The 11,817-nt window shown below is 39.3% G+C and overlaps 1 protein-coding gene across 7 annotated transcripts in view; it reads right to left on the bottom strand.

Moving 5' to 3' along the window:
* Nucleotides 1-6,085: 6,085 nt before the first annotated feature.
* RBMS1 (RNA binding motif single stranded interacting protein 1) overlaps nt 6,086-11,817 on the bottom strand; it is a 165,410-nt gene continuing 159,678 nt past the window's right edge. For 5 of the 7 annotated variants that reach the window (XM_077272854.1, XM_077272849.1, XM_077272847.1 and 2 more), the window contains exon 14: nt 6,086-10,665. The gene's annotated coding sequence lies outside the window, so the exon portion shown is untranslated. The remainder of the gene's footprint in view (nt 10,666-11,817) is intronic. The other 2 variants (XM_077272848.1, XM_077272852.1) reach the window with 1 other exon arrangement.

The raw sequence follows: 11,817 nt of genomic DNA, 5'->3' as shown, positions 1-11,817 counted from the left end.
CTTCAGTATGAAAGGCAAACCTTGCAACATTTTTATGATCTGGTTTGTTAAATGAGGATCATATAAACTGCTCAAAAAAATAAAGGGAACACTTAAACAACAGAATATAACTCCAACTAAATCAAACTTCTGTGAAATCAAACTGTCCACTTAGGAAGCAACACTGATTGAATATCAATTTCACATGCTGCTGTGCAAATGGAATAGGCAACAGATGGAAATTATTGGCAATTATCAAGACACCCTCAATAAATGAGTAGTTCTGCAGGTGGGGACCACAGACCACATCTCAGTACCAATGCTTTCTGGCTGATGTTTTGGTCACTTTTGAATGTTGGTTGTGCTTTCACACTCGTGGTAGCATGAGACGGACTCTACAACCCACACAAGTGTCTCAGGTAGTGCGGCTCATCCAGGATGGCACATCAATGCGAGCTGTGGCAAGGTGTGTTGTGTCTGTCAGCGTAGTGTCCAGGGTCAGTAATGGTGAGGGGTGGCATTTCTTTGGAGGGCAGCACAGCCCTCTATGTGATCGCCAGAGGTAGCCTGACTGCCATTAGGTACCGAGATGAGATCCTTAGACCCCTTGTGAGACCATATCCTGGTGCGGTTGGCCCTGGGTTCCTCCTAATGCAGGACAATACCAGACCTCATGTGGCTGGAGTGTGTCAGCAGTTCCTGCAAGATGAAGGCATTGAAGCTATGGACTGGCCCGCCCGTTCCCCAGACCTGAATCCGATTGAACACATCTGGGACATCATGTCACACCATCCACCAACATCACACCACAGACTGCCCAGCAGTTGGCGGATGCTTTAGTCCAGGTCTGGGAGGAAATCCCTGAGGAGACCATCTGCAGCCTCATCAGGAGCATTCCCAGGCATTGTATGGAGGTCATACAGGCATGTAGAGGCCACACACAGTACTGAGCATCATTTCCTTGATTTGAGGCATTTCCACTGAAGTTGGATCAGCCTGTAATTTGATTTTCCACTTTGATTTTGAGTATCGTTCCAAACCAAGGCATCCATTGGTTAATAAATTTGATTTCCATTGATGATTTTTGTGTGATTTTGTTGTCAGCACATTCAACTTTGTACAGAACAAAGTATTCAATGAGAATATTTAATTCATTCAGATCTAGGATGTGTTACTTGAGTGTACCCTTTATTTTCTTGAGCAGTGTACATTCATAAATGAGAATTCCCTTCAGCACAATTTATGAAATTCTAAAAACAACCTCATTCAATTCTGGGTTACAGGATATGAACACCATTGCAGCCATTTTTACTTCCAGGCATGTATTTTGGGATAAAAATCATTTTTGCAATTGAGAATATTTTCACTATCCGGCATCTATAATCTCCCTATTGACTGCTGTCTGCAGAATGACAACTTAGAATTAGTCATTCAGTTTGTTCTGAGGGGAACGTTTGTCACCATTACCTGCCTGACTTAACTTTGACTTTGTCTAGGACCACATCAAAGTTGGATTCTGTGCACAAGGCATCTTTTAGACACCAATACATCTGCATAGTTTTTGATATAGGAAGACGCTTCAGGAAAACACCGGGGCGTTTTACCGACATCATCATTTCTAATGCCGTTTGCCATGGGCATCTTTTTTTTTCCATCCTATATATAAAATAGCCCAAAGAATGGACAAGTCACATCATTGAGAAGCTTCACAGCTTTCGAAGACTGAAGAGGTTAAAGGGAAGCTGTCACCTGAATTTGGAGGGAACAATTTTCAGCCATAGGGGCGGGGTTTTCGGGTGTTTGATTCACCCTTTCCTTATCCGTTGGCTGCATGCTCGCTGCAATGGAATAAATGGCGCTATAACAATAAATAATAATAATAATAATATTGGATTGAAGTTCATTCTCTGTCCTCCGTAGTACATGCCTGCACAAGGCAATCTTGCCTTACGCAGGCATGTACTATGGAGGACAGAGAATGAACTTCAATCCAATATTGCAGCCAGCATGCAGCCAGCGGGTAAGGAAAGGGTGAATCAAACACCCGAAAACCCCGCCCCTATGGCTGAAAATTGTTCCCTCCAAATTCAGGTGACAGAGTCCCTTTAAAAGAAGTGAGAAAAGACGGAACATATGCACAGCAAATGGTTTTGACACCGTTGAGTATGTTTATTTTTTAAAAACTTTTTTATGCAAATTCCAGAGGGACTCCACCTGAGGAAAAAACAAAAACAAAAACGTGTGCATATACTCTTAACCCTTTAGTGACAGAGCCAATTTGGTACTTAATGACCGAGCCAATTTTTACAATTCTGACCACTGTCACTTTATGAGGTTATAACTCTGGAACGCTTTAACGGATCCCGCTGATTCGGAGATTGTTTTTTCGTGACATGTTGTACTTCATGTTAGTGGTAACATTTCTTCGATATTACTTGCGATTATTTATGAAAAAAACGGAAATATGGCGAAAACTTTTAAAATTTAGCAATTTTCAAAATTTGTATTTTTATGCCCTTAAATCACAGAGATATGTCACGAAAAATAGTTAATAAATAACATTTCCCACATGTCTACTTTACATCAGCACAATTTTGGAACCAAAATTTTTTTTCGTTAGGGAGTTATAAGGGTTAAAAGTTGACCAGCAATTTCTCATTTTTACAACACCATTTTTTTTAGGGACCACGTCACATTTTAAGTCATTTTGAGGGGTCTATATGATAGAAAATAACCAAGTGTGACACCATTCTAAAAACTGCACCCCTCAAGGTGCTCAAAACCACATTCAAGAAGTTAATTAACCCTTTACGTGCTTCACAGGAACTGAAACAATGTGGAAGGAAAAAATGAACATTTAACTTTTTTTTGCAAACATTTTACTTCAGAACCATTTTTTTTTTATTTTCACAAGTGTAAAAACAGAAATTTAACCATAAATTTTGTTGTGCAATTTCTCCTGAATACGCCGATACCCCATATGTGGGGGTAAACCACTGTTTGGGCGCACCGTAGAGCTTGGAAGAGAAGGAGTGCCGTTTGACTTTTTCAATGCAGAATTGGCTGGAATTGAGATCGGATGCCATGTCACGTTTGGAGAGCCCCTGATGTGCCTAAACAGTGGAAACACCCCACAAGTGACACCATTTTGGAAACTAGACCCCTTAAGGAACTTATCTAGATGTGTGGTGAGCACTTTGAACTCCCAAGTGCTTCACAGAAGTTTATAATGCTGAGTCGTGAAAATAAAAAATATTTTTTTTTTCCACAAAAAAGATTTTTTAGCCCCCAATTTTTTATTTTCACAAGGGTAACAAGAGAAATTGGACCCCAAAAGTTGTTGTCCAATTTGTCCTGAGTATGCTGGTACCCCATATGTTGGGGTAAACCACTGTTTGGGCGCAAGGCAGAGCTTGGAAGGGAAGGAGCGCCGTTTTGGAATGCAGACTTTGATAGAATGGTCTGCGGGCATTATGTTGTGTTTGCAGAGCCCCTGATGTACCTAAACAGTAGACACCCCCCACAAGTGACCACATTTTGCAAACTAGACCCCCCAAGGAACTTATCTAGATATGTGGTGAGAACTGTGAATGCCCAAGTGCTTCACAGAAGTTTATAATGCAGAGTCGTGAAAATAAAAAATATTTTTTTTTTCCACAAAAAATATTTTTTAGCCCCCAAGTATTTATTTTCACAAGGGTAACAAGAGAAATCGGACCCCAAAAGTTGTTGTCCAATTTGTCCTGAGTATGCTGGTACCCCATATGTGGGGGTAAACCACTGTTTGGGCGCATGGCAGAGCTCAGAAGGGAGCACCATTTGACTTTTTGAGTGCAAAATTGGCTGTCGTTTTTGGAGACCCTCTGATGTACCTAAACAGTGGAACCCCCCCAATTCTAACTCCAACCCTAACCCCAACACACCCCTAACCCTAATCCCAACCTGATCCATAATCCTAATCACAACCCTAACGATAATCACAACCCTAACCCCAAAACAACCCTAATCTCAACCCTAACCCTAATCAAAACCCTAAATCCAACACACCCCTAATCCTAATCTCAACCCTAACCTCAAACCTAACCCTAATCCCAATACACCCCTAACCCTAATCCCAACCTTAACCCTAATCCCAAACCTAACCCTAATCCCAAACGTAACCCTAATGCCAACCCTAACCCTAATACCAACCCTAATCCCAACCCTAACTTTAGCCTCAACCCTAGCCCTAACTTTAGCCCCAACCCTAGCCCTAACCCTAACTTTAGCCCCAACCCTAGCCCTAACCCTAACTTTAGCCCCAACCCTAATTTTAGCCACAACCCTAGCCCTAACCCTAACTTTAGCCCTAACCCTAAATTTAGCCCCAACCCTAACCCTAAATTTAACCCTAACCCCAACCCTAACCCTAAGGCTACTTTCACACTTGCGTCATGTGGCATCCGTCGCTTTGGACAAAAAACGGATCCTGCAAATGTGCCCGCAGGATGCCTTTTTTGCCCATAGACTTGTATTGCCGACGGCAATTAACGGCGCTGTGGTTTAAGCACCCTTAGCGGCCGCCGTTAAAAGGCGTATCGGCGGTCGTTAAGGGGTTAAATTTGAAATTTTACATGGTCATAAATCAGCTGGAAAAAAAGCACAAAAATCTGGCAGATTCGCAGTTAAGTCACTTTTCAGCCAGAAATGTGCAGGAAAAACAACAAAACAAAAAGTCTATAAAACCAAGATGTAGAAATATTATTTAAAGAAAAAAAAGCCTTAAAGGGCCACTGTCACCCCCTCCGGCCGTTATAAACTAAAAGAGCCACCTTGTGCAGCAGTAATACTGCAGTCTAACAATGTGGCTCTTTTAGTTTTTGATTAAGTTATTACTTCAATAAAGCATTTTAAAAATTGGCCACACATACCAGATATTGTACCAGGAGGCGGTCCGAATCGTCCTCTATCAATCTTCCAACTGCCGTCACTCTTCTCTTCAGGGCCGATGGTACCCGCCCCCTCAGCGCTGTTGCTTCTTAAATCCGGCGCCTGCGCTGTGCGTGCCTGCCTGGGGCCTGCGCAGTGTTCATTGTCAGTCACATCTCAGATGCCGGGTGCCTGACTGCGCCTGTGCACGCAGTGCGCCCACCCTGTTCCTGAATCCCCGCCCCGCACTGTGTTATTCATTATGCACAGTGCGGGGCTGGAGTTCCTGGGCATGCGCACTGCGCTTGTCAGACGCTCCCCCGGTCCCCCGCCTTCCAGCGTTGTTCTTTGTGGCTGTTCAAAACGTCGGCAATTAAACAGGTATATTCCGGCAATGCTGGAAGGCGGGGGACCGGGGGAGCGTCTGACAAGCGCAGTGCGCATGCCCAGGAACCCCAGCCCCGCACTGTGCATAATGAATAACACAGTGCGGGGCTGGCATTCCTGGGCATGCGCACTGCGCTGTTCAGGCGCTCCCCCATCTCGGACGCTGTCCCATCTCTGACGCTCCCCCTGCTCCCCCGCCTTCCGGCATTGTTATTTGTGCCTGCCCCAGGCAGGCACGGACAGCGCAGGCGCCGGATTTAAGAAGCAACAGCGCTGAGGGGGCGGGTACCATCGGCCCTGAAGAGAAGAGTGACGGCAGTTGGAAGATTGATAGAGGACGATTCGGACCGCCTCCAGGTACAATATCTGGTATGTGTGGCCAATTTTTAAAATGCTTTATTGAGGTAATAACTTAATCAAAAACTAAAAGAGCCACCTTGTTAGACTGCAGCATTACTGCTGCACAAGGTGGCTCTTTTAGTTTATAACGGCCGGAGGGGGTGACAGTGGCCCTTTAAGATGGCCATATCACGGAAGCCTATTTTTCTTCATGTACATTTGATTTACTTTCCCATAAGTCTTATACATTGGGCAGAGGTTTGGAGAACAGCTCAATGAATAACATTTTCTTAGGAAATTTTCCTATCTTAGAAATATGGAAAAAAAAAAACTCGTAATTTCCCAGCATAGTGTGCACATAATGATCCGCTCTCCCTTAAGCCACGCTCTGGTCCTCCAAGTACAGATTTTATAAAACTTAAAAGAAATATTTTTATATTTTTCATGCCTGTAAATAAATGAGAGCACGCTTTCTTTTGGATCTTTTTTATTCAAAAGTTTTCAAAAGAAACAAAAAAACAGAAAAAAAAGCTAACAATCTAATCAAATTTACAGTTCAAAAATTTTATTTTGGCGTTTAACAATAACTACAGAGTTGTCTTGAACCGGACAAATAAGTTACCACTGGCAAGTTTGTGGCACTAGTTAAACAAAAATAAAAAATTAACTCTCTTGATCATATAGATATCTCTATGAAAATCTTTTTCAATCTGTACAAAAGGTCTTTCTTCATAAATTAATTTTTTATAATTTAATGGCTGTCTACTATGTGATGTTTAACTGATTTTTTTTTATTTTTTTATGTACAGAGGTTATTTTTTTTTATGTTCCAAATCTTACCTAGACACAAAGTATGGCACCTTGTTCAGACACCTGCAGCACTGTTTAATTCTTCGGAATAGATCTGTAAGATGGGACTACTTATACTATTGCAATCAAAATTTTCCTGAACTGAAAAAAATTTAAAAAAATCCAAAAACAAATCTAAAATGAAGATTTTATAGATGGAAAACTGCTGCATGTCTGAACGTTAAATTCTTTACTGCTTAAGGAGTCGATTTATTAACTGGGTATAATAAAAACCCACACCTATAAGCAGAAAAGGTGTTTTGTTAAAGCAATTTCAAAAACAGGGAGCTTTGAACCAATTAGACCACAACTTTTTTTTGTACAATTTTTTTTTTCATTTTTTTTCAATTCCTCTGCAAAAAATAAAATTAAGAAAAAAAAACATAATACACTTCCTTATTATGAATATGTATTTTTCTTTAACTAAAATCTAAACTCAGAGCAGCAATTACTTTTGAAACTATGAAATGTCTCAACTGGCTAAAATCAAATACATGCAGTTTTACTACTAAATTTACTAAAATTACAAAATAAAAAAATATTGTAAAACATAAAAAAAAAAAAAATGTCCTTAAAACTGCTTAGCCCTAGCTCCAGCTAGGAGAATTTGGTCAGTGGAAACAGGCAGTGCCAGCAACCTGTCCCAATAAAAAAAGGAAATAAAGTTTTGAGGTAGATAACTGATCACACTGCTGACCAGGCAAGTACACAGTTTTGGAAGACAACATAATTTTTTTTTCCTTTACATATGCTATTAGAATAAAACCATAAAAGCCATAATAAAGCAGTGATTAACCTAATGTGTTGCTAAAAATGGTGTGTATAATAAATGTACATACGGTATATATATATACACACAAATTTATATTTATGTATATATTTACAGTTGGGAAAATAAGTATTTGATACACTGCAGATTTTGCAAGTCTTCCCACCTACAAAGAATGGAGGTCTGTAATTTTTATCGTAGGTACACAAACTGAGATGGAATCTAAAAATACCCCCCCGCCCTCAAAAAAAAAAAAAAAAAAATCACATTATATGATTTTTAAATAATTAAATTGTATTTTATTGCATTAAATAAGTATTTAATCACCTAATAACCAGCAAGAGTTCTGGCTCTCACAGACCTGTTAGTTTTTTTTAGTTTTTCTTTAAGTAGCCTCCTACTCTGCACTCATTGCCTGTATAAAATACACCTGTCCACACAATCAATCACAGTCCATCCTCTCCACCATGGCCAACACCAAAGAGCTGTCTAAGGACACCAAGGACAAAATTATAGACCTGCACAAAGCTGGGATGGGCTACAGGACAATAGGCAAGCAGCTTGGTGAGAAGGCAACAACCGTTAGCAATTACTACAAAATGGAAGATGACTGTCAATCTTCCTCGGTCTGGGGCTCCATGCAAGATCTTGCCTGGTGGGGTAAGAATGATTCTGAGAAACGACAGGCATCAGTCCACACAGCTACATGGGACGATCTGGTCAATAACCTGAAGAGAGTTGGGACCACAATGTCAAACATTAATGCTAGCAACACACTACGCCGTCATGGATTAAAATCCTGCAGGGTACTTAAGGTCCCCGGTGCTCTCGCCAGCGCATGCCCAGGCCTGTGTGAAGTTAGTCAATGATCATCTGGATGGTCCAGAGGAGGCATCATGGGAGAAGGTCATGTGGTCAGATGAGACCAAAATAGAACTTTTCGGTATCTGGTGTGAAAGAAGGAGGAGTTGAATCCCAAAACACCATTACAACCGTGAAGCATGGTGGGGGAAACATCATACTTTGGGTGTTATTTTCTGCAAAGAGGACAGGACGACTGTGCTGTACTGAAGGGAGAACGGATGTGGTCATGTGTCGTGAGATTTTGGCCAACAATCTCCTTCCCTCATTAAGAGCACTGAAGATGGGTCGTGGTTGGGTCTTCCAGCATGACAATGACCCGAAACACACAGCCTGGGCAACTAAGGAGTGGCTCCATAAGAAGCATTTCAAGGTCCTGCAGTGTGCGCAAACTTGGTCAAGAACTATGGGAAACGTCTGACCTCTGTAATTGCAAACAAAGTTTTGTCTTTCTATTGTATCAAATACTTATTTCATGCAATAAAATGCAAATTAATTATGTAAAAGTCATACAATGTGATTTTCTGGATTTTTTTTTTAAAGATTCTGTCCCTCACAGTTGAAGTGTACCTACGATAAAAATTACAGATCTCTCCATTCTTTGACGATATTGCAAGTTGTACCACCTACAGTGTATCAAATAGTTATTTTCCCCTCTGTATATATTGTTAGCATATAACAAAAAATGCAGTATTTGGCCAATCGGAAATTTCATAGTTTCAAAACTTTTTTTTAATTTATTTTATCTTTACAATTAATACTTGTAGTGATGACGTGAAGTGTGGCACTGCTTGGATCCAAGTCTTCCTTCATGCTTTTTTTTTTTATATTGTGTCCATACATCTACTAAAAACTATTAAAAAAAATGCAAATGTACAAAAAAAGGCACATTCTCCTAACAGCAAACTGGTCCGGCAAAAAATAAAAGAGTACAGAAAAATTTCATGCTGAGAATAATCTGGAAGATTGGTTACTGGCTCTTTGTTCTTTGGTAAAGTTACCTTTAAAAAGTGCCAAGTCTTTTTTTTATTATTATCATTTTATTTTTTTTATTTCACCTAATAGAGAGCTAGTACCCAATGCACGGACAATTCCACATATAACTCAGCTTTTATTTTTATTTTTAAAGTCCTTTAGCTTTTTGCCATTATGCTGTAACAGCACTTTGTTTGCTTGGTTTGAGCACAATCAACTATCTAAAGCACTATCATTAAATTGTAAAAAGCAAAAAAAAAAGCAAAAAAAAGACGCAAAAATATATTTCTGGTCTTTTTTTTTTTAAACACATTCACTGACAAATTCCCTATCCCATTTCCTATATTCTAATGACACTAAAACATCAAGTTATCCGAAAAAAAAAAAAAAATTAAAAAAATAAAATTAAGCAAAAAAGTTTTTACATTGCATCTTACAGCAGATTTTCTAAAATCGCTTAGACTACCAGAGCAAATTATTGGCATAAGGCCTTACAAACAACTGATTTTAGTAAAACATCCCAGTCAGAAAAATGTGTTTCACACAAAACATTATCCCTCCTCCCTCCCACCCAGCTTTTTCACTACCATACATATTACATAAAAAAAAAAAAACAGAAAAAAAAACCCATAAAAAACATCTACACATTAAAAAGCTAAACTTTCAGCAATTTTATTGACTACCTTTTAAAAGCCCTATGCTGCTGTTTTACGAGGCATAAATCTGACCAGCTTACTTGGTCAAAAGCAATCTACACTTTTTTTTTATTTTTTGTAACTTTTTTGAAATTTTTTTTTTTTGAATTTTTTTTCTAATAATTACAAGGAAGGAAAAAAAAAAAATAGCTACAGCATTAAAAGTTTTAAGGCAAATTGGAATTCATTGAAAAAAGATAAGACACTTCACGCTATGAGAAAAAATTACAAGGAGTCAGAACGGACAGCAACTGCAACACTGCACTACAGCAACACTCACACTGCAAGCACAGAGGCATCACAAAAGACGCCTTTTTTTTTTTTCTTTTAATTATCGTAACCAATTAAAAATTTGGAGAAACCAGCAATATTTAATTTTGCAATGACCTGTTTCGCTGGTTTCTTGCCAGTAAAATTGTTAACCTTTGAAAAGAAATAAAAATAAAAAAATAAAAATCACAAACAAAAAAGGAAAAAGCAAAAATATTCTTAAAAAGTTAAAAACAGAAGATTCTCATCAAAATAAAAACAAACAAAAAGAAAACAAATAAAAATAACACAAATTTCTGTCATGCACATGTATTCAAAGACATGGCCACCTGTGCATATCCAGAGAAACTCAGAGTCTGTCTCTTTTTGTGTTATGTTACTTGATAAAAAATCTCATAATAAAATAAACCTGTTCAGGGGAACAGCCACTAGATGAATTGAAGGTTTGTTTTTTTTATGCACCTCATAGAACTTATAGCAAAAATAGTTCGAGTTGATTTCATTATAAATAACATTTTTTTTTCCAAGAACCTGTGCAAAACTGTCAATTCATAAAGCTTGATTGTTCAGAAAAATCCGTGATTGTTTCAGCATCTGAACCTTATTTTCCCCGAATCAAGGTCATCATTCTGTCTGAAAGAGAAAAAAAAAGAGAAAATTTGCTTTGGATCAGTTTAGATAACCAACAAATCTGATCGTTCATATCAGGAAATAAATGCATTATTTAATGGGAATCTGCCCCCTTCCAGGTTTTTGATACCCCATCGAAAAGCAGTATGATGTAAGGGCAGAGACCCTGATTCCTTCTATGTAAAGGGATTCTGCACCCCTCACATTGGTTTTGCTAACCCATCCAAGAGCAGAATGATATAGGGGAAGAGACCCGGATTCTGTCAATGTACCGGGACTCTGCCCCCCCCCCCAGGTTTTGATACCCCATCCAAGAGCAGAATGGTGTAGGGGCAGAGACCCGGATTCTGTCAATGTACCGGGACTCTGCCCCCCCCCAGGTTTTGATACCTCATCCAAGAGCAGAAAGATATAGGGGAAGAGACCCGGATTCCGTCAATGTACCGGGACTCTGCCCCCCCCCCACCTAGGTTTTGATACCCCATCCAAGAGCAGAATGGTGTAGGGGCAGAGACCCGGATTACATTGATGTAAAGGGAATCTCCCCCCCTCCCAGGTTTTTGCTACCCCAATCCAAGAGCAGAGTGATGTAGAGGAAGAGACCCAGATTCCATTGATGCAAAAGGAATCTGCCCTCCCAACCCCAGGGTTTTTGCTACCTCATCCAAAAGGAGTATGATGTAGGGGCAGAGACCCAGATTCTACTGATATAAAGGGAATCTGCCCCCAAGGGTTTTTGCTACCCCATCCAAAAGCATTTTTATCACACAAAATTATTGAATCCATATAAAGTTTGGGTTGGTGTACCCCTTTAAACAATAAATTGATCACAAGATTTGTCACCCAAAGTAAATTAATACAATGGTAACCCAAGGTACTTCGCAATTAAAAGTACTTTTTATTGATACGACAATAAAAATGTAAAAAGTCCAAAAAGAAAGGTGCTAGATCAATAAAAGAGAGACTAGATGCCATAGGGTACCACGTGACACAAACTATTTAAAAATAGCATCAGACAACTGAATGAGGTATACGGTAAAATCACAATGATGAAGATATCCTTAAAAAAGTGGAAAAGTGCAAAGTACAAACATGTAAACAATTCTGTAGAGAAGATATGTGGTAACCTGGCAATATTGCAGGGTAAAACAGCAA

This window comes from Ranitomeya variabilis, chromosome 7 (genome assembly GCF_051348905.1).
Source record: "Ranitomeya variabilis isolate aRanVar5 chromosome 7, aRanVar5.hap1, whole genome shotgun sequence".
Classification (NCBI taxonomy): Eukaryota; Metazoa; Chordata; class Amphibia; order Anura; family Dendrobatidae; genus Ranitomeya; species Ranitomeya variabilis.
This window is presented reverse-complemented; position numbering and strand designations above follow the sequence as displayed.